Source organism: Oncorhynchus masou, unplaced genomic scaffold (genome assembly GCF_036934945.1).
Source record: "Oncorhynchus masou masou isolate Uvic2021 unplaced genomic scaffold, UVic_Omas_1.1 unplaced_scaffold_2173, whole genome shotgun sequence".
In the NCBI taxonomy this organism is placed as follows: Eukaryota; Metazoa; Chordata; class Actinopteri; order Salmoniformes; family Salmonidae; genus Oncorhynchus; species Oncorhynchus masou.
Window position 1 is genome coordinate 37,537 of NW_027008650.1, and position 27,027 is coordinate 64,563.

At 43.5% G+C, this 27,027-nt stretch overlaps 1 long non-coding RNA gene and 1 pseudogene across 1 annotated transcript; both read left to right on the top strand.

Moving 5' to 3' along the window:
- The first annotated feature begins 8,879 nt into the window (after nt 1-8,879).
- Nucleotides 8,880-15,735, top strand: LOC135533038 (tripartite motif-containing protein 16-like; annotated as a pseudogene).
- Nucleotides 15,736-17,827: 2,092 nt separating this feature from the next.
- LOC135533040 (uncharacterized) lies at nt 17,828-19,042 on the top strand. The gene is made up of 2 exons (XR_010454437.1): nt 17,828-18,228; nt 18,346-19,042. It is a non-coding gene; the product is annotated as an uncharacterized LOC135533040 (long non-coding RNA).
- Nucleotides 19,043-27,027: the final 7,985 nt, after the last annotated feature.

Below are 27,027 nucleotides of genomic sequence, written 5' to 3' on the forward strand. Positions count from 1 at the left end.
CTGTAAGGGGTGTCCACATACTGCTGTATATATAGTGTATCTGTAAGGGGTGTCCACATACTGCTGTATATATAGTGTATCTGTAAGGGGTGTCCACATACTGCTGTATATATAGTGTATCTGTAAGGGGTGTCCACATACTGCTGTATATATAGTGTATCTGTAAGGGGTGTCCACATACTGCTGTATATATAGTGTATCTGTAAGGGGTGTCCACATACTGCTGTATATATAGTGTATCTGTAAGGGGTGTCCACATACTGCTGTATATATAGTGTATCTGTAAGGGGTGTCCACATACTGCTGTATATGTCTAATAGATGGTGTTTAGACTGCTATGTTGAGTGTATCTGTAAGGGGTGTCCACATACTGCTGTATATATAGTGTATCTGTAAGGGGTGTCCACATACTGCTGTATATATAGTGTATCTGTAAGGGGTGTCCACATACTGCTGTATATATAGTGTATCTGTAAGGTGTCCACATACTGCTGTATATATAGTGTATCTGTAAGGGGTGTCCACATACTGCTGTATATATAGTGTATCTGTAAGGGGTGTCCACATACTGCTGTATATATAGTGTATCTGTAAGGGGTGTCCACAACTGCTGTATATATAGTGTCATCTGTAAGGGGTGTCCACATGGTGCTGTATATATAGTGTATCTGTAAGGTCCACATACTGCTGTATATATAGTGTATCTGTAGGGGTGTCCACATACTGCTGTATATATAGTGTATCTGTAAGGGGTGTCCACATACTGCTGTATATATAGTGTATCTGTAAGGGGTGTCCACATACTGCTGTATATATAGTGTATCTGTAAGGGGTCCACATACTGCTGTATATATAGTGTATCTGTAAGGGGTGTCCATACTGCTGTATATATAGTGTATCTGTAAGGTCCCTCCGTGGAATTCAAACACAGATTCAACCACAAAGACCAGGGAGGTTTTCCAACGCCTCAACGGCTCAGTCTTAGATCGCTGTATCGCAGGGGCCTAAGGCACTGCATCTCAGTACAATAGGTGTCACTACAGTCCCTGGTTTGAATCCAGGCTGTATCACAGGGGCCTAAGGCACTGCATCTCAGTACAATAGGTGTCACTACAGTCCCTGGTTTGAATCCAGGCTGTATCACAGGGGCCTAAGGCACTGCATCTCAGTACAAGAGGTGTCACTACAGTCCCTGGTTTGAATCCAGGCTGTATCACAGTTGTCAAAGGCACTGCATCTCAGTGCAAGAGGTGTCACTACAGTCCCTGGTTTGAATCCAGGCTGTATCACAACCGGCCGTGATTGGGAGTCCCATAGGGTGGAGCACAATTGTCCCAGCATTGTCCGGGGTAGGCCGTCATTGTAAATAAGAATTTGTTCTTAACTGACTTGTCTAATTAAAAAAAGGTTAAAACACTTAGAGTTTAATGGCTGTGATTGGAGAATGCAAATTAATTACTTAAAATCATACAATGTGATTTTCTTGATTTTTGTTTTAGATTCCGTCTCTCACAGTTGAAGTGTACCTATGATAAAAATTACAGACCTCTACATGCTTTGTAAGTAGGAAAACCTGCAAAATCTGCAGTGTATCAAATAATTGTTCTCCCCACTGTAGGTGCCCCTATTGAAATCAAATCAGACATCAACAGCATCATCCTGGAAACCCTAGACCCACTCCAATTCACATACCGCCCCAACAGATCCACAGATGACGCAATCCCAATGGCACTCTACACTGCCCTTTCCCACCTGGACAACAGGATCAGTTACATGAGAATGCTAAGCTAAGCTAAGGAGCCTGGGACTAAACACCTCCCTCTGCAACTGGATCATGGACTTCCTGATGGGCAGCAATGGTGGACAAAATGATATGTAGATTAGACATGCTATGTTGAGTTAACCTTAGAGAATTGTCTCTTGTTATGTGCTCGTATTACTTCGCTGATTCAGGCTTGTCTTTGTGTGACTTAGTCACAAGGCCGTACAGCTCAGAGCCGTTTGGGTTACGACCGCAGGGTGTGACACATCCCGTTTCAGTTCTATCTGAAGGAAGTCATCTCTATAGAAACGGGCAGGAAGTAACAGAGAAGAGTGTGCAATCTGAACAGACAAGCTTTTCTATACTCAGTTTCTACACACTAACTGTCATATAGAGGAGAGGAAGTAGTTTCTAGAAAAGGATTCGGATCGGTTAACTACTCCATTGTTGTAAATCTTATAATTAATTGTTTGAAAGAATCTGAAGCCTAAGGGGTGCGTGCTCAGTCCCCTCCTGTACTCCCTGTTCACCCACAACTGCGTGGCACGACTCCAACACCATCATTGAGTTTGCTGTTTGCAGTGTTTTGTACACTGCTGCTACAAACTGTTTATTATCTATGCAAAGTCACTTCCCCCCCTACCTACATGTACAAACCAACCTAACAAACCTAAACCCTGCACATTGACTCCTACAATATCTGTTATTTTATCATGTTAAACTAACCTAACGAACCTAAACCCCTGCACATTGACTCCTACCATATCTGTTATTTTATCATGTTAAACCAACCTAACGAACCTAAACCCCTGCACATTGACTCCTACCATATCTGTTATTTTATCATGTTAAACTAACCTAACGAACCTAAACCCCTGCACATTGACTCCTACCATATTTTATCATGTTACCTTGTTCTTATTTTTTTACATTACTTAATTTAGTAAATATTTTCTTAACTCTATTTTCTTAAAACTGAATTGTTGGTTAAGGGCTTGTAAGTAGATTGTAAGTAGATATTTCATTAGTTTTGAGGAGGCATTGAATGGTTGCTACATATATTTATATATATATATTCTTTCCATGTTTTTTTAATTTTAGGCTTTTTAATTTCATATTTTGATATTTTTTATTTTATAATAAAAAAAAAATGTATTAACACTTTTTTGGTTAGTACATGGTTCCATATGTGTTATTTTTGATGTCTTCACTGTTATTCTACAATGTAGAAAATAGTCCTTATAAAGTAAACTCCTGGAATGACTAGGGTGTGTACAATCTGTTGACTGGTACTGTATGAACACTAGTATTCAGACATTACTCAGTCAGCAATGTCTGGTTGATCCATTTGATATGTCATGAGCACGTACTGTAGTTAGGATACGGTCCTAGTATTGACTGGATCAGGGGTATCTATGATTGGACCAGTCAGAAATAGAGTTATTGGTATGATATACTGGAGTGTATGTGTTTGTCCCAGGAGAATCTGCGGCCCCAGTTCGAAGCCAAGTACTCCCGAGTAGAGAGAGTAAACCCCATCTCTGGCAAGCCGGAGCCCTTCCAGCCCTTCACTGACAAACTCAGCAGACTCATGGTCTCTGTGTCTGGCATCTTCTTCATGGTAATGTTAGAGTTGCGTAAATTCGAATCTGGTATCAGGATAAATATAACAATGAGTCACCGATTTTATACTATGTATTTTTTATTAGCTAAGTCATAAATGGCAAATGCAACGTTCGTATATACGGGCTCACTGTAATACCACGCAGGGCAGAACAGAGAACTGACAGGATGTACGTAAACATTGTTCTGATACACATTATGATAGACGGAGTTCAAGCCCGTCTGTTGGCCTATCACAGTAGAGACTGGGCGTGGTTTAAACTTGCCCAGCCTATCGCAGGCGCTCAGGCGGGTCCGCGCCTCTTGGCGCTTCTTCCTCCCTCCGTCGATGTATAGATCCTGACTGTTCAACCAACATCAGATAATATTTAATCATATATATGCTAATGGCTATAATGTAAAATACAGAATCCAACAAAGGTCAGGCAAGAGAGAACAATAAGGGTGAACAGAAATACAGAAACCCGCGATGGACCAAAACAAAATATACAACACTTTTACAATCAAGTGTATTTACCATATAGACATGAAAAAGTGTTTGTACACCAAAAAATAAGAAACATCTACCACTATCAGATTAGAGACGTATCAGATTAGAGCCATATCAGATTAGAGCCATCAGGGAGACTAGACATCTACCACCCCACTACAACTATCAGATTAGAGCCATAAGGGAGACTAGACATCTACCACCCCACTACCACTATCAGATTAGAGCCATAAAGGAGACTAGAAACCTACCACCCCACAACCACTATCAACCACTATCAGATTAGAGCCAGAAGGGAGACTAGACATAAGGGATTAGAGCCATAAGGGAGACTAGACATCTACCACCCCACTACAACTATCAGATTAGAGCCATAGGGAGACTAGACATCTACCACCCCACTACCACTATCAGATTAGAGCCATAAGGGAGACTAGACATCTACCACCCCACTACCACTATCAGATTAGAGCCATAAGGGAGACTAGACATCTACCACCCCACTACCACTATCAGATTAGAGCCATAAGGGAGACTAGACATCTACCACCCCACTACCACTATCAGATTAGAGCCATAAGGGAGACTAGACATCTACCACCCCACTACCACTATCAGATTAGAGCCATATCAGATAAGACATATCAGATTAGAGCCAGATTAGAGCCATAAGGAGACTAGACATCTACCACCCCACTACAACTATCAGATTAGAGCCATAAGGGAGACTAGACATCTACCACCCCACTACCACTATCAGATTAGAGCCATAAGGGAGACTAGACATCTACCACCCCACTACCACTATCAGATTAGAGCCATAAGGGAGACTAGACATCTACCACCCCACTACCACTATCAGATTAGAGCCATAAGGGAGACTAGACATCTACCACCCCACTACCACTATCAGATTAGAGCCATAAGGGAGACTAGACATCTACCACCCCACTACCACTATCATTAGAGCCATAAGGGAGACTAGACATCTACCACCCCACTACCACTATCAGATTAGAGCCATAAGGGAGACTAGACATCTACCACCCCACTACCACTATCAGATTAGAGCCATAAGGGAGACTAGACATCTACCACCCCACTACCACTATCAGATTAGAGCCATAAGGGAGACTAGACATCTACCACCCCACTACCACTATCAGATTAGAGCCAAAGGGAGACTAGACATCTACCACCCCACTACCACTATCAGATTAGAGCCATAAGGGAGACTAGACATCTACCACCCCACTACCACTATCAGATTAGAGCCATAAGGGAGACTAGACATCTACCACCCCACTACCACTATCAGATTAGAGCCATAAGGGAGACTAGACATCTACCACCCCACTACCACTATCAGATTAGAGCCATAAGGGAGACTAGACATCTACCACCCCACTACCACTATCAGATTAGAGCCATAGGGAGACTAGACATCTACCACCCCACTACCACTATCAGATTAGCCAGAAGGGAGACTAGACATCTACCACCCCACTACCACTATCAGATTAGAGCCATAAGGGAGACTAGACATCTACCACCCCACTACCACTATCAGATTAGAGCCATAAAGGAGACTAGACATCTACCACCCCACTACCACTATCAGATTAGAGCCATAAGGGAGACTAGACATCTACCACCCCACTACCACTATCAGATTAGAGCCATAAAGGAGACTAGACATCTACCACCCCACTACCACTATCAGATTAGAGCCATAAGGGAGACTAGACATCTACCACCCCACTACCACTATCAGATTAGAGCCATAAGGAGACTAGACATCTACCACCCCACTACCACTATCAGATTAGAGCCATACAGGGAGACTAGACATCTACCATACCACTATCAGATTAGAGCCATAAGGGAGACTAGACATCTACCACCCCACTACCACTATCAGATTAGAGCCATAAGGGAGACTAGACATCTACCACCCCACTACCACTATCAGATTAGAGCCATAAGGGAGACTAGACATCTACCACCCCACTACCACTATCAGATTAGAGCCATAAGGGAGACTAGACATCTACCACCCCACTACCACTATCAGATTAGAGCCATAAGGGAGACTAGACATCTACCACCCCACTACCACTATCAGATTAGAGCCATAAGGGAGACTAGACATCTACCACCCCACTACCACTATCAGATTAGAGCCAACAGGGAGACTAGACATCTACCACCCCACTACCACTATCAGATTAGAGCCATAAGGGAGACTAGACATCTACCACCCCACTACCACTATCAGATTAGAGCCATAAGGGAGACTAGACATCTACCACCCCACTACCACTATCAGATTAGAGCCATAAGGGAGACTAGACATCTACCACCCCACTACCACTATCAGATTAGAGCCATAAGGAGACTATCAGATTAGAGCCATAAGGGAGACTAGACATCTACCACCCCACTACCACTATCAGATTAGAGCCATAAGGGAGACTAGACATCTACCACACTACCACTATCAGATTAGAGCTACCATCTATCAGATTAGAGCCAGATTAGAGCCAGGGAGACTAGACATCTACCACCCCACTACCACTATCAGATTAGAGCCATAAGGGAGACTAGACATCTACCACCCCACTACCACTATCAGATTAGAGCCATAAGGGAGACTAGACATCTACCACCCCACTACCACTATCAGATTAGAGCCATAAGGGAGACTAGACATCTACCACCCCACTACCACTATCAGATTAGAGCCATAAGGGAGACTAGACATCTACCACCCCACTACCACTATCAGATTAGAGCCATAAGGGAGACTAGACATCTACCACCCCACTACCACTATCAGATTAGAGCCATAAGGAGACTAGACATCTACCACCCCACTACCACTATCAGATTAGAGCCATAAGGGAGACTAGACATCTACCACCCCACTACCACTATCAGATTAGAGCCATAAGGGAGACTAGACATCTACCACCCCACTACCACTATCAGATTAGAGCCATAAGGGAGACTAGACATCTACCACCCCACTACCACTATCAGATTAGAGCCATAAGGGAGACTAGACATCTACCACCCCACTACCACTATCAGATTAGAGCCATAAGGGAGACTAGACATCTACCACCCCACTACCACTATCAGATTAGAGCCATAATACCACCCCACTACCACTATCAGATTAGAGCCATAAGGGAGACTAGACATCTACCACCCCACTACCACTATCAGATTAGAGCCATAAGGGAGACTAGACATCTACCACCCCACTACCACTATCAGATTAGAGCCATAAGGGAGACTAGACATCTACCACCCCACTACCACTATCAGATTAGAGCCATAAGGGAGACTAGACATCTACCACCCCACTACCACTATCAGATTAGAGCCATAAGGGAGACTAGACATCTACCACCCCACTACCACTATCAGATTAGAGCCATAAGGGAGACTAGACATCTACCACCCCACTACCACTATCAGATTAGAGCCATAAGGAGACTAGACATCTACCACCCCACTACCACTATCAGATTAGAGCCATAAGGGAGACTAGACATCTACCACCCCACTACAACTATGACTATACTGAGGCCTGTAATTTTCATCATACGTACACTTCAAACTTTTGTTATTGACCAAATACTTATTTTACACCATAATTTGCAAATAACTTCATTAAATGTGATTAAATGTGATTTTCTGGATTTTTTTCTCATTTTTTCTGTCATAGTTGAAGTGTACATATGATAAAAATTACAGGCCTCTCTCGTCTTTTTAAGTGGGAGAACTTGCACAATTGGTGGCTGACTAAATACTTTTTTGCCCCACTGTATCTAGTCTCCCTTATGGCTATTTTTAAAGTTTGATTGTATTTTTGAAAGTGTTAGATAATTCTCAATCTGCATTTTGTCTTTTCTAAGAACAGTCCTTATCCGTGGTACTGTATATTAACTATATACCACACCTCCTTAGTCCTTATCTGTGTTACTGTATATTAACTATATACCACACCTCCTTAGTCCTTATCTGTGGTACTGTATATTAACTATATACCACACCTCCTCAGTCCTTATCTGTGGTACTGTATATTAACTATATACCACACCTCCTCAGTCCTTATCTGTGGTACTGTCTATATACCACACCTCCTCAGTCCTTATCTGTGGTACTGTATATTAACTATATACCACACCTCCTCAGTCCTTATCTGTGGTACTGTATATTAACTATATACCACACCTCCTCAGTCCTTATCTGTGGTACTGTATATTAACTATATACCACACCTCCTCAGTCCTTATCTGTGGTACTGTATATTAACTATATACCACACCTCCTCAGTCCTTATCTGTGGTACTGTATATTAACTATATACCACACCTCCTCAGTCCTTATCTGTGGTACTGTATATTAACTATATACCACACCTCCTCAGTCCTTATCTGTGGTACTGTATATTAACTATATACCACACCTCCTCAGTCCTTATCTGTGGTACTGTATATTAACTATATACCACACCTCCTCAGTCCTTATCTGTGGTACTGTATATTAACTATATACCACACCTCCTCAGTCCTTATCTGTGGTACTGTATATTAACTATATACCACACCTCCTCAGTCCTTATCTGTGGTACTGTATATTAACTATATACCACAAGTCCTTATCTGTGGTACTGTATATTAACTATATACCACACCTCCTCAGTCCTTATTGATTAATTACAACACATAGGTGTATTATAAGGCATTATAAAGGTCATTAAAATAATGATACATACGTACTTCATAGAAACTGTTACCCTTCATATATTCTAACAACTCACATTTTAAGATTCATTATGTCATTTGTTCCATGTTAAGGGCTCTAACCTTGGAACAAAACTATTTGTCTCCCTCTTGCTGTTGCATGCAGTTCCTCTCTCTCTCCTCCATTCCTCTATTCCTCTAACCCCAGCCCTCCTCTTCTAACCCCAGCCCTCTGGCAGAACCAGGAAGTCCCTCCCCTTCCCACAAACTCTCTTCTGAGGAAACGAAACTGATCTGAGTCTCTCTGTCGTCTGTCTGTGTGAGAGTGAACAACCGTCCAAATGGCTCAACAGGGAGTTCTGCTGGACCAGGACCAGTTCTGTTGTTCTGTCTGTCTGGATCTACTGAAGGAGCCGGTCACTATTCCCTGTGGACACAGTTACTGTAGGAGCTGTATTGAGGGCTGCTGGGATCAGGATGTTCTGAAAGGGGTCTATAGCTGTCCTCAGTGCAGAGAGACCTTCACTCCAAGGCCTAATCTGAGGAAAAATAACATGTTGGCTGAGCTGGTGGAGAAACTGAGGAAGACAGGACTCCAGGCTGCTCCCCCTCCTGCTCTGTGCTATGCTGGACCTGGAGATGTGGCGTGTGATTTCTGCACTGGGACCAGAAAGCAGAAAGCCCTCATGTCCTGTCTGGCGTGTCTGGCCTCTTACTGTGAGACTCACCTCCAACCTCACTATGAATCTCCTGCTTTGAAGAAGCACAAGCTGGTCAAAGCCACCGCACAACTACAGGAGAAGATCTGCTCTCATCATGACAAACTGCTGGAGGTTTACTGTCGTACCGATCAGCAGTGTATCTGTTATCTGTGTACAATGGATGAACATAAAGGCCATGATACAGTGTCAGCTGCAGCAGAGAGGACTGAGAAACAGGTAAGACCAGAACAACTTGTTGGTGGCTGTCTGATAAACAAAGAATTAAAGATACAGTAGGAACTAAATCTGTTTGAATATGAGATCATTCAATATGAAATGGATCCACAAGAACAAATATGAACACAAACCTTGAGTATATAGATATGTTAACCCAGATTCTCCAAATGTATCACCATTTTCTAAAGTCAAACACTATTATCATTCTGAATGGCCTTTTATGAGTCCAAAGTTCAGTCTCAACCCCTTGATACATGTAGACCTACCATAAAAACTATAATCATTCACATAGCAACATAATATAATATTGTAAAGGGACTTCCTCAGGATTGTAGACCTTCCTCTCTATGGGTCCTATGTCACATTACTATACTATTGATCTACTGGACTAATAAAGCTTGATAGCTCATTGAAGAGTGATTCTCCACAGAGGCAGCTGGGGATGAGTCAGCAGAAGGTCCAGCAGAGATTCCAGGAGAGAGAGAAGGAGCTGAAGGAGCTCCAACAGGCTGTGGAGTCTTTCAAGGTGAGTATTGTTGACCAGAGGAGACACACCATTTCACTTCTCTCCTCCAGTCAGAGAGAGAGAGAGGGGCCCCTATCAATCCCACTGACCCCACTGTTGGGAACAGGCTGTCTGGACCCCTTTCAGAGAATAGACTGGTTCATGTAACCAACTGGGCTGCCTCATCACATAACCATGAGTAACCATGACTGACTCATGTCCCCTATACATTAAAATGGAACTGTCTCTCTCTCAATTCAATTTAAATTCATCTTTATTGGCATGGAAATATATGTTTACATTGCCAAAACAAGTGAAATAGACAATAAACAAAAGTGAAATAAACAATCAGAAATGAACAATAAACATTACACTTGGAAGTGATTTGGGGGATGGGGAGGGTCTATTAGAAGTTAGTAGGACTCTTTTATTTTCTCAGAAGTTTGAGTTAAAACATATCTTTACTATGCCAAAGCAAGTGAAGTAGATAATAAACAATCATGAATGAACCGTAAACATTAAACAACATTTATTTTGAATAGAGACATTTCAAATGTTTAATTCAAGTGCAAACAGAGTGGTGCAGTTTCCCCAGACTGAGTCCTGGAGGTGAAAAGGAAATGAATGAGGGAGGTAAAGGTGTGGAGAAGAGTTCAGAACCAGAGAAGTTTATTTGAAATTTATTTATTTATTATTTATTGTATGTGTTGTGATTATTAACGTTTAAAAATACCTAAAAAGTGGATTACATATTGTTATAAGGATGTTGAAGAGAGGGAAAGATTGAAGTGTCATTGGGGTTGGATTGGGAGAGTTTGGAAGGGATTTGGGGGATGGGGAGGGTATATTAGAAGTTAGTAGGACTCTTTTATTTTCTCAGAAGTACTGAGTTTTAGAAGTATTATTTAGAGGTGTAAACCGTGATTGAACACACTCCAGAACAGTAGGTGGCGCCATGCACCTTTAACGTTGGTTTGAGGACCTCCATTATATCATAGAAGAAGAAGTTGGTCTGTGAGGGTTTTGTTGTTCCTGAGGAGGGCTATATTATTTTTATTTTCAAGTATTTTCAGAATGTATTAAAGCCAAAGCTAAAGCTTCCCTAAACAATTCAATATATCAGTCAATATATTTTCTCTGTGATTTATTTTCTCTCCGTCAACCGTTCCATCGCATCTTAACCGTCTTACCGGGCGGGCACTAGGACCCGGGGAGGCTGCTGCTGCAGAGGCTGCTGCACCGCTCGTGACTGTCAGTCCTCCTTGTAGCTCATTGGTTAAGCTGTGGCTCGAGACTGTTAACAGTTAACGGACAGGAAACGGCTCTGACAGGACACATTCATGTCGAGGCAGTGATGTGAATGTGTGGTAAGTTAGAATAGAGAGAGAGTTTTCACTACTATAGACTTTGGTCATAATCAAAGCTTTGTTAACCAATAGGTTTTTATGTGAGGCTGCCTGTAAGTTACAGTGTAACAGACGTTACTAACGGTAACGGTGTCTTTTAAATTCAACATAAGTTATGTGGCGATGATATCTAGTTAACGTTGTATTTAATGTAGTGTAATGACCTGACTCGATCATAAAGGAACAATTGTCCAGACAGAGGATTGAGTTACGAATTGACGGTTTATTAGCAACTTTACACAGGCTACTGTTTGGCCTGAGCTCACGCCAAATAAATGAAAGATACCCCACAAGCCAATCGGGACCTTCTCTTGTGAAGCCCAGACGTCAGAGAGAGAACAAAGGCTGAAGCTTAACTTCCAATGCCCCGCCCCCTCCACGCCACTCCGCCAACCACCAGGATGCCCGGCATCAGAACATCCCAGGCATTCCTGTGATTGGCAGATAGCAGGTTGATTGGCATGTCGGACCCCGCGAACACTGGGAACTGGTAAGTACAACACAACCAGCTACTAGCCGAACACATAACACACAGCTGTCTGTGCGGGTCGCTACAGTAGTTTTACTATCTGTGCCAGGCTATAAATGACACAGATAACATCTAGTTAACGTTGTATTTAATGTAGTTTTACTATCTGTGCCAGGCTATAAATGACACAGATAATATCTAGTTAACGTTGTATTTAATGTAGTTTTACTATCTGTGCCAGGCTATAAATGACACAGATAATATCTAGTTAACGTTGTATTTAATGCTATCTGTGCCAAGGCTATAAATGACACAGATAATATCTAGTTAACGTTGTATTTAATGTAGTTTCACTATCTGTGCCAGGCTATAAATGACACAGATAATATCTAGTTAACGTTGTATTTAATGTAGTTTCACTATCTGTGCCAGGCTATAAATGACACAGATAATATCTAGTTAACGTTGTATTTAATGCTGTTTTACTACCTGTGCCAGGCTATAAATGACATAGATAATATCTAGTTAACGTTGTATTTAATGTAGTTTTACTATCTGTGCCAGGCTATAAATGACACAGATAATATCTAGTTAACGTTGTATTTAATGTAGTTTTACTATCTGTGCCAGGCTATAAATGACACAGATAATATCTAGTTAACGTTGTATTTAATGGTGTTTTACTGTCTGTCCAGGAGGGAGGATGACATAGATAATAGGTTAACGTTGTATTTAATGTAGTTTTACTATCTGTGTCAGGAGGACACAGATAATATCTAGTCTAACAGTCTGACCAGGAGAGGTGATTCAGTTTCTGTACTGTCCAGGAGGGAGGAGAGTAAAAACAGGACCAAGAGGTGTTCTGTACCTGTCTGTCAGGAGGGAAAAGAGCAGGAAAAAAGGTTTGTTTATCTTTGTCAAACAGGCTGGAGCAGTCCTCCCAAGAGGTGTTCTGTACCTGTCTGTCCAGGAGGGAGGAGATAGAGCAGGATATACCAAGAGGTGTTCTGTACCTGTCTGTCCAGGAGGGAGGAGAGTAGAGCAGGACCAAGAGGTGTTCTGTACCTGTCTGTCCAGGAGGGAGAACAAGGCCTGGAGGAGCAGAGTTCTGACTGAACCTGTCTATCTCTCTCTGTCCTGTCTCTCTGTCTGTCTCTCTCTGTCTCTCTCTCTCTCTCTCTGTCTCTCTCTCTCTGTCTCTCTGTCTCTCTCTCTCCTCGCTCTGCACAGTCAGCAGTGGAGGACAGTGATCAGATCTTTACTGAGCTGATCCGCTCCATTGAGAGAAGGAGCTCTGAGGTGAAGGAGCTGATCAGAGCCCAAGAGAAGGCTCAAGTGAGTCAAGCTGAAGGACTCCTGGAGCAACTGAAGCAGGAGATCGCTGAGCTGAGGAAGAAGCACTGAGCTGGAGCAGCTCTCACACACAGAGGATCACATCCATTTCCTCCAGGTAACTAAACTGTCTTGTTACATGTGATATGAAATTAACTTCATGGGAAACTATTCATCTCAATCATTATGTTGTCCTGTCTGTCTGTCTGTCTGTCTGTCTGTCTGTCTGTCTGTCTGTCTGTCTGTCCGTCCCTCTCTCTCTGTCTGTCTGTCCGTCCCTCTCTCTCTCTGTCTGTCTGTCCCTCCCTCTCTCTCTGTCTCTCTGTCCGTCCCTCTCTCTCTGTCTGTCCGTCCCTCTCTCTCTCTGTCCGTCCCTCTCTGTCTGTCCGTCCCTCTCTCTCTCTCTGTCTCGTCCCTCTCTCTCTGTCTGTCTGTCCGTCCCTCTCTGTCTGTCCGTCCCTGTCTGTCTGTCCGTCCCTGTCTGTCTGTCCCTCCCTCTCTCTCTGTCTGTCTGTCCCTCCCTCTCTCTCTGTCTGTCTGTCCGTCCCTGTCTGTCTGTCTGTTTGTCCCTGTCTGTCTGTCCGTCCCTCTCTCTCTGTCTGTCTGTCGTCCCTGTCTGTCTGTCTGTCCGTCCCTCTCTCTCTGTCTGTCTGTCCGTCCCTGTCTGTCTGTCCGTCCCTCTCTGTCTCTCTGTCCTCCCTCTCTCTCTGTCTGTCCATCCCTCTCTCTCTCTGTCTGTCCGTCCCTCTGTCTGTCCGTCTTCTCTCTGTCCTGTCCCTCTCTCTCTCTCTCTCCAGAGTCGTCCCTGTCTCTGTCCCTCCCTCTCTGTCTGTCTGTCTGTCTGTCGTCCCTCTCTCTCTGTCTGTCTGTCCGTCCCTCTCTCTCTGTCTGTCTGTCCGTCTCTCTGTCTCTGTCCGTCCCCCTCTCTCTCTGTCTGTCTGTCCGTCCCTCTGTCTGTCTGTCTGTCCGTCCCTCTCTCTCTCCAGAGGTCCGTCCCTCTCTGTCTCTGTCCGTCCCTCTCTCTCTCTTTCTGTCCGTCCCTCTCTCTCTCTCTCCAGAGGTATCAGTCCGTCTCTGTCTCTCTCTCTCTCTCCAGAGGTATCAGTCTCTCTCTCTCTCCTCTCTCTCCAGAGGTATCAGTCTCTCTCTCTCTCTCTCTCTCTCCAGAGGTATCAGTCTCTCTCTCTCTCTCTCCAGAGGTCAGTCTCTCTCTCTCTCTCCAGAGGTATCAGTCTCTCTCTCTCTCTCTCTCTCCAGAGGTATCAGTCTCTCTCTCTCTCTCCAGAGGTATCAGTCTCTCTCTCTCTCTCTCCAGAGGTATCAGTCTCTCTCCAGTATCAGTGTATCTTCAGACTTACCCAGCATCGTTGTCCGTCCTCTTCAGTACTTTGGAGATGTGAGTCAGACTGTGTCTGAACTGAGAGAGAAACTAGAAGACTTCCTTAAAGGAGAATGGACCAAGATCTCCACTACAGGTGTGTTGAAAACAATAAGAACATCAACTTTAGACCATTGAAAGTTCCCTACTAGTCATATACATGTGGAATATGGTCTGATGATAACATTCCCTCTCTCTGTCAATGTGTTTGTGTGTCTGTAGTGAATATAGTGGATGTTGTACTGCCTCCAGAGCCCAAGACCAGAGAACAGTTGTTACAATGTGAGTCTCTTTATTGTGAAGTAACTAACAGTCTCTTTTTACTGACACTCCTAACAATCCCTCTAGAAATATATAGCAATAGTAGATCTAATCAAAGACTGGGTCTCTATCTGACTCCTCATATTTCTCTGATTTGATCTCTGCTGTGCTCTAATCAAAGACAGGGGAGATACAGTATCTGACTTAACTTATTGTTCTGACTCCCCTCGTTGGTCTCTGCTCTTCTCCCAGATTCCTGTCAGCTCACACTGGACCCAAACACAGCAGGCACACTCCTCTCTCTGTCTAAAGGGAACAGAAAGGTGACCTGTACAGGCCAAGTCCAACCATATCCTGTCCATCCAGACAGATTCACCTACTGGTGGCAGGTTCTGTGTAGAGAGGGTCTGTCTGGACGCTGTTACTGGGAGGTGGAGAGGACTGGTGGTGTTTATACAGCAGTCTCATATAAAGACATCAGCAGAACAGAGGATGATGGTGGATTTGGACTCAATAACAAGTCCTGGAGTTTAAAGTGCTCTAGTGATGGTTATTGTTTCAGACACAATAATGTTGTGACTAAAGTATCAGGCCCTCAGTCCTCCAGAGTAGGAGTGTACCTGGATCACAAGGCAGGTACTCTGTCCTTCTACAGTGTCTCTGACACAATGACCCTCCTCCACAGAGTCCAGACCACATTCACTCAGCCCCTCTATCCTGGGTTTTATCTCTATGATTATAATGGTTCTGCTGAGCTGGTTAAACTGTAAACTGATTTGTTATTAATTAAAATTCAATCCAATGTTTTAATCTTGTACATTTCCATGAATCATGATGTCTGGTGTTGATGTATATTGGTTGTCATTCAGAACCATTGATATGTTTTCTCAGTTGGTTCTCTGTCTCTATGTAATTCTCCTCAGTATCATTGATCAGCTTGTTGGCTCGGTCCTAATTGATGTGTTCTCTGTCACCTGGAGCTGCATGGAAAATGGTCCAGGAACTAAAGGACAATTCAGGACTAGTCAGCCCACTACAAGCTGGTATCACTTCCTTTCTACTAAACTATATGGTCTGGTTTCCCAGACACAGATGAATCCTAGTCCTGGACTAAACAGTATGTTCAATGTAGATGTCCAGGAAACCGGCCCTAAATGTGTCATCTTTCATCCTCCCATACTGCTCAGTCCAGCAACATTAAACCTGTCCAGCAGGTGGTGCTGTTGACCAAACAATAAAACCAGCAGATATCTTGACTTGCCACTCAGTATATCAGTAATGTTCAGAATAGTACTTTAATATCATTGGAGATTGATGGTCTTTTTAATCCACTATCCAGAGTCAGGAACAGATGAAGTTAGGTCTGCTACTGTTCAGTGATTAAATATGATTTATGGTGATGGGAAATAATAAAAAACACTCAACTTCATCTAGTAATAGTTTTCCTTTGTTATTTATTCCAAGGTGTGTCTTTAACTTGTAAATGTATTGTGTGGAGGTGAGCTAGTGGTGTGGCTGATAGAATAGAATGAAGAGGGAGGAGGGGAGGAAGAGGGGAGGAGTGAAGGGCTGTTCAAGAAACCAGATGAGGAAGAGGAAGATGTTCAGGGGAATTACTGTCTCTGTTCCAAATGGTTCCCTATTCCCTACGTAGTGCACTACGGTGCTTCTGACCAGGTCTAAAGTAGTGTTCTACGTAGGGAATAGGGTGTAGATTTATTACAATATCATGCTTTAGTGTTTGGCACAAAAATATATTAGATCTCCACCCCCCACTTCCTGTCTGTCATCCCCCAGTTCTGTTAAGACTTCCTCTCATTGAACTGGGCCTCATTCTAAATGGTCACTTTGTATTGATAGTCCATACTGGTCTTTACTATGGTTCTACATACAGTACCTGTATTGATAGTCCATACTGGTCTTTACTATGGTTCTACATACAGTACCTGTATTGATAGTCCATACTGGTCTTTACTATGGTTCTACATACAGTACCTGTATTGATAGTCCATACTGGTCTTTACTATGGTTCTACATACAGTACCTGTATTGATAGTCCATACTGGTCTTTACTATGGTTCTACATACAGTACCTGTATTGATAGTCCATACTGGTCTTTACTATGGTTCTACATACAGTATCTGTATTGATAGTCCATACTGGTCTTTACTATGGTTCTACATACAGTACAAGTATTGATAGTCCATACTGGTCTTTACTATGGTTCTACATACAGTACCTGTATTGATAGTCCATACTGTGAAAGGGACTCTTTACTATGGTTCTACATACAGTAGCCTGTAAAACCCTATGGATGAAAGGGACTCATCATCTGGCAGTAAAACCCTATGGACCTGAAAGGGACTGCAGTGTGCTCCAGTCTCCAGCAGGGGGCAGTAAATGAATGGACCTGAAAGGGACTGCAGTGTGCTCCAGTCTCCAGCAGGGGGCAGTAAAACCCTATGGACCTGAAAGGGACTGCAGTGTGCTCCAGTCTCCAGCAGGGGGCTAAGTAAAACCCTATGGACCTGAAAGGTGTTGGATGAGTCTCCAGCAGGGGGCACTAAAACCCTATGGACCTGAAAGGTGAATAAAAATTACATTGATGTTTCCAAAGACCTGAATCATATCCACGAGGCGCCAAACTGAAGAAAATGAACTGAAACACGGGGGACTAACTGAACTAAAATAATTCTGTTGCTAAATGTTTTGCTACAGTGTTCTCTAACCAGAATAACAACCCTGGATTCAAATACTATTTGAAATCTTTCCAACACTTTGAGCATTTCCTTTGTCCTCCAGGTATGATTTGTTTGTACTTTTAGGACTTTTCTATTGGTTCCATTACAACAAACTCAAACACTGCTAATTAAATATTCAACATTATTTTAAACAGGTCTGTTTCCACATGCAATAAGCCTGTAACGTCTTGTATGATCTCATCAGGTAAAGGTGTGTCAAATGGAAGGGCAAGTCTCACCACTGAGAGGAAAACATCACTGGTCCACCTCTGCATCAGGTCAGCTATGTTGATCAGTACTGTCCCAGGGATGCTGGGAGCAGAGATGAACTCCCTGACCTGGTATCATCTATGGAGTTGTCATTTTAATATCAGTTTAACCCCATTACTGCTATAACACATAAACCATGTTAATAGAATGAAATGGATCCAGGTTCCATTTATTCTACATCAGATTTACTGCCTGTGGAACACTTCTCCATAGTGTCTGAAATCAAGATGACTGCAGGTCTGAATCCCAAACTAATGGGGGGAAATGGATCCATCTAATAAGATGGTATTTAGAGGTATGGACCTTTCTATTGGGGTGAATCATCCCCTTAACATACAGTACCAGTCAAAAGTTTGGACACACCTACTCATTCAAGGGTTTTTCTTTATTTTTACTATTTTCTACATTGTAGAAACATAGGGAAGACATCAAAACTCCAAAATAACACATGGAATCATGTAGTAACCAACAACGTGTTCAACAAATCAAGTGGAGGCCAGGTCATCTGATGCAGCACTCCATCACTCTCCTTCTTGGTCAAATAGCCCTTACACAGCCTGGAGGTGTCATTGACCTGCTGGAAAACAAATGATACTACCACTAAGCACAAACCAGATGGGATGGCGAATCACTGCAGATTGCTATGGTAGCCATGCTGATTAAGTTTGCCTTGAATTCTAAATAAATCACTGACATTCACCAGCAAAGCACCATCACACCTCCTCCTCCATGCTTCACGGTGGGAGCCACACATGCAGAGATCATCTGTTCACCTCCTCTGCTTCTCACAAAGACATCACACCTCCTCCTCCATGCTTCACGGTGGGAACCACACATGCAGAGATCATCTGTTCATCTAATCTGCTTCTCACAAAGACACGGTTGGAACCAGATATCTTAAATTTGAACTCATCAGACAAAAGGACAGATTTCCACCGGTCTAATGTCCATTGCTCGTGTTTCTTGGCTCAAGCAAGTCTCTTCTTATTATTGGTGTCCATTAGCAGTGGTTTCTTTGCAGCAATTGATAGTGAGGGTGTTTTCTGTTAACAGAATGTGTTTCTTGTTAAAAGGCTGAATATCAATAAAGGGAATAAGCAAAGACACTGTGGAATTCTGGGATTGAGTTTACTTATTGGTATAATTATATAGTGAACTATAGTTATCTGTACTTATTGTACTTATTGGTATAAATCTATAATGAACTATAGTTATCTGTACTTATTGGTATAATTATATAGTGAACTATAGTTATCTGTACTTAATGGTATAATTCTATAATGAACTATAGTTATCTGGATCTGTTATCTGTACTTAATCCTATAATGGCCCATAGTAATATTATAGTCTGATAATGGCATGTAGCAATCTTATAATTTCCTATAGTAATCTGTACTTATTATTTCCTGGAAATAATGTATAGGTGCGCCACCAATATAATAGATCCAAGGAACGAGAGGGGAGGGGAACCCCGCCTAGAGGAAAGAACTTAGATTTGGAAACAATGGTGGAGTAAAGCCGAGGGGATCTGGTTATTAGCATAAAGTGGAGGGACGATGACACCTCTATCAGCATGAAACTGTATAAAAGGACTGAGACTGAGTCCGGCAGTTGGTCCATGGCCCAGCTTGTTACTTTGTAACAAAGTCTATTTGAATTCACAAGTTCTGGTATCTGAGAAATATAATTGAGCAAATATTTCCACAACAAAAATGGCGAGCTTGCCAGGAGTGGCTACAAGGGACCAGCAAATGGTGGAGAACTCTATGACTGCAGACGGGTCTTTCTGGATGAATTGAGCAAACAGGTGGACACCTAGATGAGAGGTAAGCTGTTTTTATTTAACTAGACAAGTCAGTTAAGAACAAATTCTTATTTATAATGACGGCCTACTGGGGAACAGTGGGTTAACTGCCTTGTTCAGGGGCAGAACGACAGATTTTTGCCTTTTGAGCTCGGGGATTTGATGTTATAACCTTTCAAATGATTTGTCCAATGCTCTAACCACTAGACTACCTGCCGCCCCAGTTCTTACTTATAGTTCATTTTTTTGTGATTCTTTTCGAGAGCCTGCCTAAGCAATAGAAACACCAAGTAGGTTTCTCAACATTTATTGAACTAAAGCTTTCGGGAGCTTCTGAATTCAATAAATGCATGAAAGAATAAACATAAAAAATGAAAAAGCTTTAAGGGTTGTAACAGTCTAAAATAAATATTAGTGTGGCCGCTGCAGATTGGGAGTGTGTGTTTCATCTGTTCTGGATGGTTCAGTTGAGTGGGGTTATTCACCTGTCTTGTTCAGGTGCTTCATCTGACCAGTCTGTTCAGTCTGTTTGAGTTAGGATTGTGTTGATTCAGTTGGGCCAAACTTGTCAGACTGAGTAAGGTGAGTCATTCAATTCATCCAGCTCGCTCATTCGCTCATCTGGGGCATTTATTCCATCTCATTCATCTGTCCTGTTGACTGTTCTGTTCCGTCCAGTTTGAAGTGGCAACTGTCCATCTGCATGGTGGAATAGAATTAAATAAAAGACCTGTGGTTGCTGCCCTATAGTGTCTAGGAAATGTATCGATAGGGGACTGATCAGACAGGCAAAAATACATATGTTTACTGTCCTATAGTGTCTAGGAAGTGTATCGATAGGGGACTGATCAGACAGGCAAAAAGACCTATGTTGACCGCCTATTGTGAAGATGAAGTGAATCAATTAGGGACTTCTCAGACTGTTGTTACTTGGCTGTGTTGAGGAAGTGAATCAGTAAAGGACTGCTCAGATAAAACCCTGTGGTTACCGCTTGGCTGTGTTGAGGAAGTGAATCAGTAAAGGACTACTCAGACAGGTAAAACCCTGTGGTTACAGCTTGGCTGTGTTGAGGAAGTGAATCAGTAAAGGACTACTCAGACAGGTAAAACCCTGTGGTTACAGCTTGGCTGTGTTGAGGAAGTGAATCAGTAAAGGACTACTCAGACAGGTAAAACCCTGTGGTTACAGCTTGGCTGTGTTGAGGAAGTGAATCAGTAAAGGACTAGACAGGTAAAACCCTGTGGTTACAGCTTGGCTGTGTTGAGGAAGTGAATCAGTAAAGGACTACTCAGACAGGTAAAACCCTGTGGTTACAGCTTGGCTGTGTTGAGGAAGTGAATCAGTAAAGGACTACTCAGACAGGTAAAACCCTGTGGTTACAGCTTGGCTGTGTTGAGGAAGTGAATCAGTAAAGGACTGCTCAGACAGGTAAAACCCTGTATAATACCGCTTTTCTCTGTGACCAGGAAGTGTATCAGAAAAAGGATGAATTTGCAGGTGGTTTAGGAAAGCGTAAGAGGTGTGTAAAAGTGAGTGTAAAAGTTATCTGCTGTTGGTGCTGAATGGGTTGCACACTTCTCCCGTCACTTGACTGTGACCTGGTAATGGGTCCCACACTTCTCCCGGACCGTCACTTGACTGTGACCTGGTAGGGAGGACGCACACAGTCCCACACTACTTCTCCCGGACCGTCACTTGACTGTGACCTGGTAGGGAGGACGCGTCCCACACTACTTCTCCCGACCGTCACTTGACTGTGACCTGGTAGGGAGGACGCACCCAGTCCCACACTAAAGGAGGCAAGTGTGAATGGTACATGAATAACCATTGAAGTAATATAATACTAGAAGAACAGTCAGGATAAATTAAAAATACATGAACATTATTAAATTAAATGGTAATAAATATCATGACGATAAATACAGGCTGCAAATATGAGTAAAACAGCAGTATAAATTCTGGGCGCCAGGCGTCCCCCTATGTAAGAAATGTTGACACTAATAGAAATGTTTAGAAATGGGGAAAACGCAGCAGGAAAATGGGCACTAAATGGTCAGAGGAGGGAACATTTGATGTCTCAGTATGTGAGGAAATGGAAACTCTAATAAAAACACATAAAACAAGTGACCCAGGAAAGAAAAGGATCAATAAAAGACGAGGTGTTAAACATGTTCAAAGCAGAAGGATTGTTGAAAAGTACAAAGAAAACTGGAGGAATGTTGAAGAAAGAATGAAAAGTCAGACAGGAAGAAGGTGGAATGGTTGGCAGAACCTCCACCCTGCACCAGTGGGTAAAACCCCCACCATGCACCAGTGGGTAAAACCAGTAGGTAAAACCTCCACCATACACCAGTGGTAAAACTTCACCATACACCAGTGGGTAAAACCAGTAGGTAAAACCTCCACCATACACCAGTGGGTAAAACCTCCACCATGCACCAGTAGGTAAAACCTCCACCATACACCAGTGGGTAAAACCAGTAGGTAAAACCTTCACCATACACCAGTGGGTAAAACCTCCTCCACCATACACCAGTGGGTAAAACCTCCACCATACACCAGTGGGTAAAACCTCCACCATACACCAGTGGGTAAAACCAGTAGGTAAAACCTCCACCATGCACCAGTAGGTAAAACCAGTAGGTAAAACCTCCACCATGCACCAGTGGGTAAAACCTCCACCATACACCAGTGGGTAAAACCAGTAGGTAAAACCTCCACCATACACCAGTAGGTAAAACCTCCATCATACACCAGTAGGTAAAACCTCCACCATACACCAGTGGTAAAACCTCCACCATACACCAGTGGGTAAAACCTCCACCATACACCAGTGGGTAAAACCTCCACCATACACCAGTGGGTAAAACCTCCACCATACACCAGTAGGTAAAACCTCCACCATACACCAGTAGGTAAAACCCCCACCATGCACCAGTAGGTAAAACCCCACCATACACCAGTAGGTAAAACCAGTAAAAACCTCCACCATACACTAGTGGTAAAACCCCCACCATACACCAGTAGGTAAAACCCCACCATACACCAGTAGGTAAAACCTCCACCATGCACCAGTAGGTAAAACCTCCACCATACACCAGTGGGTAAAACCTATACCATGCCCGTGGTAAAACCTCCACCATACACCAGTAGGTAAAACCTCCACCATACACCAGTAGAACCTCCACCATACACCAGTAGGTAAAACCTCCACCATACACCAGTGGGTAAAACCTCCACCATACACCAGTAGGTAAAACCTCCACCATACACCAGTAGAAAACCTCCACCATACACCAGTGGGTAAAACCTCCACCATACACCAGTGGGTAAAACCTCCACCATGCACCAGTAGGTAAAACCTCCACCATACACCAGTGGGTAAAACCTATACCATGCACCAGTAGGTAAAACCTCCAACATACACCAGTAGGTAAAACCTCCACCATACACCAGTAGAACCTCCACCATGCACCAGTAGGTAAAACCTCCACCATACACCAGTGGGTAAAACCTCCACCATGCACCAGTAGGTAAAACCTCCACCATACACCAGTAGGTAAAACCTCCACCATACACCAGTAGAACCCCCACCATAAAGTGGGTAAAACTCCACCATACACCAGTGGGTAAAACCTCCACCATACACCAGTGGGTAAAACCTCCACCATGCACCAGTGGTAAAACCTCCACCATACACCAGTAGGTAAAACCTCCACCATGCACCAGTAGGTAAAACCTCCACCATACACCAGTAGGTAAAACCAGTAGGTAAAACCTCCACCATACACCAGTAGGTAAAACCAGGGTAAAACCTCCACCATGCACCAGTAGGTAAAACCTCCACCATACACCAGTAGGTAAAACCAGTGGGTAAAACCTCCACCATACACCAGTGTGTAAAACCCCCACCATACACCAGTAGGTAAAACCTCCAATACACCAGTAGGTAAAACCTCCACCATACACCAGTAGGTAAAACCTCCACCATACACCAGTAGGTAAAACCAGTGGGTAAAACCCCACCATACACCAGTAGGTAAAACCCCACCATGCACCAGTAGGTAAAACCCCACCATGCACCAGTAGGTAAAACCTCCACCATGCACCAGTAGGTAAAACCTCCACCATACACCAGTAGGTAAAACCTCCACCATACACCAGTAGGTAAAACCTCCACCATACACCAGTAGGTAAAACCCCCACCATACACCAGTGGGTTAAACCCCCACCATACACCAGTAGGTAAAACATCCACCATACACCAGTGGGTAAAACCTCCACCATACACCAGTAGGTAAAACCTCCACCATACACCAGTAGGTAAAACCAGTGGGTAAAACCCCCACCATACACCAGTAGGTAAAACCCCCACCATACACCAGTAGGTAAAACCCCCACCATGCACCAGTAGGTAAAACCTCCACCATGCACCAGTAGGTAAAACCTCCACCATACACCAGTAGGTAAAACCTCCACCATACACCAGTAGGTAAAACCTCCACCATACACCAGTAGGTAAAACCCCCACCATACACCAGTGGGTAAAACCCCCACCATACACCAGTAGGTAAAACCTCCACCATACACCAGTGGGTAAAACCAGTAGGTAAAACCTCCACCATGCACCAGTGGGTAAAACCTCCACCATACACCAGTGGGTAAAACCTCCACCATACACCAGTAGAACCTCCACCATACACCAGTAGAACCTCCACCATACACCAGTATGTAAAACCAGTAGGTAAAACCTCCACCATACACCAGTAGAACCTCCACCATACACCAGTAGAACCTCCACCATACACCAGTAGGTAAAACCAGTAGGTAAAACCTCCACCATGCACCAGTAGGTAAAACCTCCACCATACACCAGTAGGTAAAACCAGTAGGTAAAACCCCCACCATGCACCAGTAGGTAAAACCTCCACCCTGCACCAGTAGGTAAAACCTCCACCATACACCAGTGGGTAAAACCTCCACCATACACCAGTGGGTAAAACCTCCACCCTGCACCAGTGGGTAAAACCTCCACCCTGCACCAGTAGGTAAAACCTCCACCATGCACCAGTAGGTAAAACCTCCACCATACACCAGTAGGTAAAACCTCCACCATGCACCAGTAGGTAAAACCTCCACCATACACCAGTAGGTAAAACCTCCACCATACACCAGTGGGTAAAACCTCCACCATACACCAGTAGGTAAAACCTCCACCATGCACCAGTGGGTAAAACCTCCACCATGCACCAGTGGGTAAAACCTCCACCATACACCAGTAGGTAAAACCTCCACCATACACCAGTGGGTAAAACCTCCACCATACACCAGTGGATAAAACCTCCACCATGCACCAGTAGGTAAAACCTCCACCATACACCAGTAGGTAAAACCTCCACCATACACCAGTAGGTAAAACCAGTGGGTAAAACCTCCACCATGCACCAGTAGGTAAAACCAGTAGGTAAAACCTCCACCATACACCAGTGGGTAAAACCTACACCATGCACCAGTTGGTAAAACCGGTTTGGGAAAACCTCCACCATACACCAGTGGGTAAAACCTCCACCATACACCAGTGGGTAAAACCTCCACCATACACCAGTGGGTAAAACCTCCACCATACACCAGTGGGTAAAACCTCCACCATACACCAGTATGTAAAACCTCCACCATACACCAGTGGGTAAAACCCCCACCATACACCAGTAAGTAAAACCTCCACCATACACCAGTGGGTAAAACCCCCACCATACACCAGTATGTAAAACCTCCACCATGCACCAGTAGGTAAAACCTCCACCATGCACCAGTAGGTAAAACCTCCACCATACACCAGTGGATAAAACCTCCACCATACACCAGTGGATAAAATCCCGCCATACACCAGTATGTAAAACCTCCATACACCAGTGGTAAAACCTCCACCATACACCAGTGGGTAAAACCTCCACCATGCACCAGTGGGTAAAACCCCCAAAAACCTCCACCATACACCAGTGTGTAAAACCTCCACCATACACCAGTGGGTAAAACCTCCACCATACACCAGTGGGTAAAACCTCCACCATACACCAGTAGGTAAAACCAGTGGGTAAAACCCCCACCATACACCAGTAGGCAAAACCCCCACCATACACCAGTGTGTAAAACCTCCACCATACACCAGTAGGTTAAACCAGTGGGTAAAACCTCCACCCTGCACCAGTGGGCAAAACCCCCACCATGCACCAGTGGGTAAAACCCCACCATACACCAGTGGGTAAAACCTCCACCATACACCAGTGTGTAAAACCTCCACCATACACCAGTAGGTAAAACCAGTGGGTAAAACCCCCACCATACACCAGTAGGTAAAACCCCCACCATGCACCAGTAGGCAAAACCCCCACCATACACCAGTGTGTAAAACCTCCACCATACACTAGTAGGTAAAACCAGTGGGTAAAACCTCCACCATACACCAGTGGATAAAACCCCCACCATGCACCAGTGGGTAAAACCCCCACCATGCACCAGTAGGTCAAACCCCGGTGTCCAGAGTGGTGGAAATAAAGAGAGAAACAAAGGTGGAAGATGAGAAGGAGACTCCCTCTGTGGCCTCTCAGGTAAAATAGAAAAACCTGGAAAGGACAGGGAGACCAAGCAATGTGCAGGAAGGAACCCAGAAAAGTTGAACAGTTATGAAAGATTATGTGGAAACAGGAAGTGTGAATGATTTGGTAATATGGGTTATTAATAATAGTGATATTTAAGGTGCAATACTGGAATAAGACATTAAGTCATCCATATTCTCCAGTAATACATTTATAGTTTAGGTTCTAATAAAAGGTATTAAGTGTTGTGACCAATGAATTATTATCCGGGAAGTGGGTAGCGCTGCCTTGGAAAATAGTTAATAGAAGGTGTGTATTATTTAAAGTAGGGAAAGGTTTGGGAACAATAACGACCCCGTTTCTCCCTGTCAGATGGAGGATTTTAATAAAGCCATGGAGTCGCTGAAAGAAGCACGAGATCTTTCTACCGATTCTTCTGGAATTTGGGGAATTAATAGATGAAGTCAGCTACAAAAAGACTGGGTATGTGAGGACATTGATATAATAATTAATAGATGTACTCAGCTCCAAAAAGACTGGGTATGTGAGGACATTGATATAATTAATAGATGTACTCAGCTACAAAAAGACTGGCTATGTGAGGACATTGATATAATTAATAGATGTACTCAGCTCCAAAAAGACTGGGTATGTGAGGACATTGATATAATTAATAGATGTACTCAGCTCCAA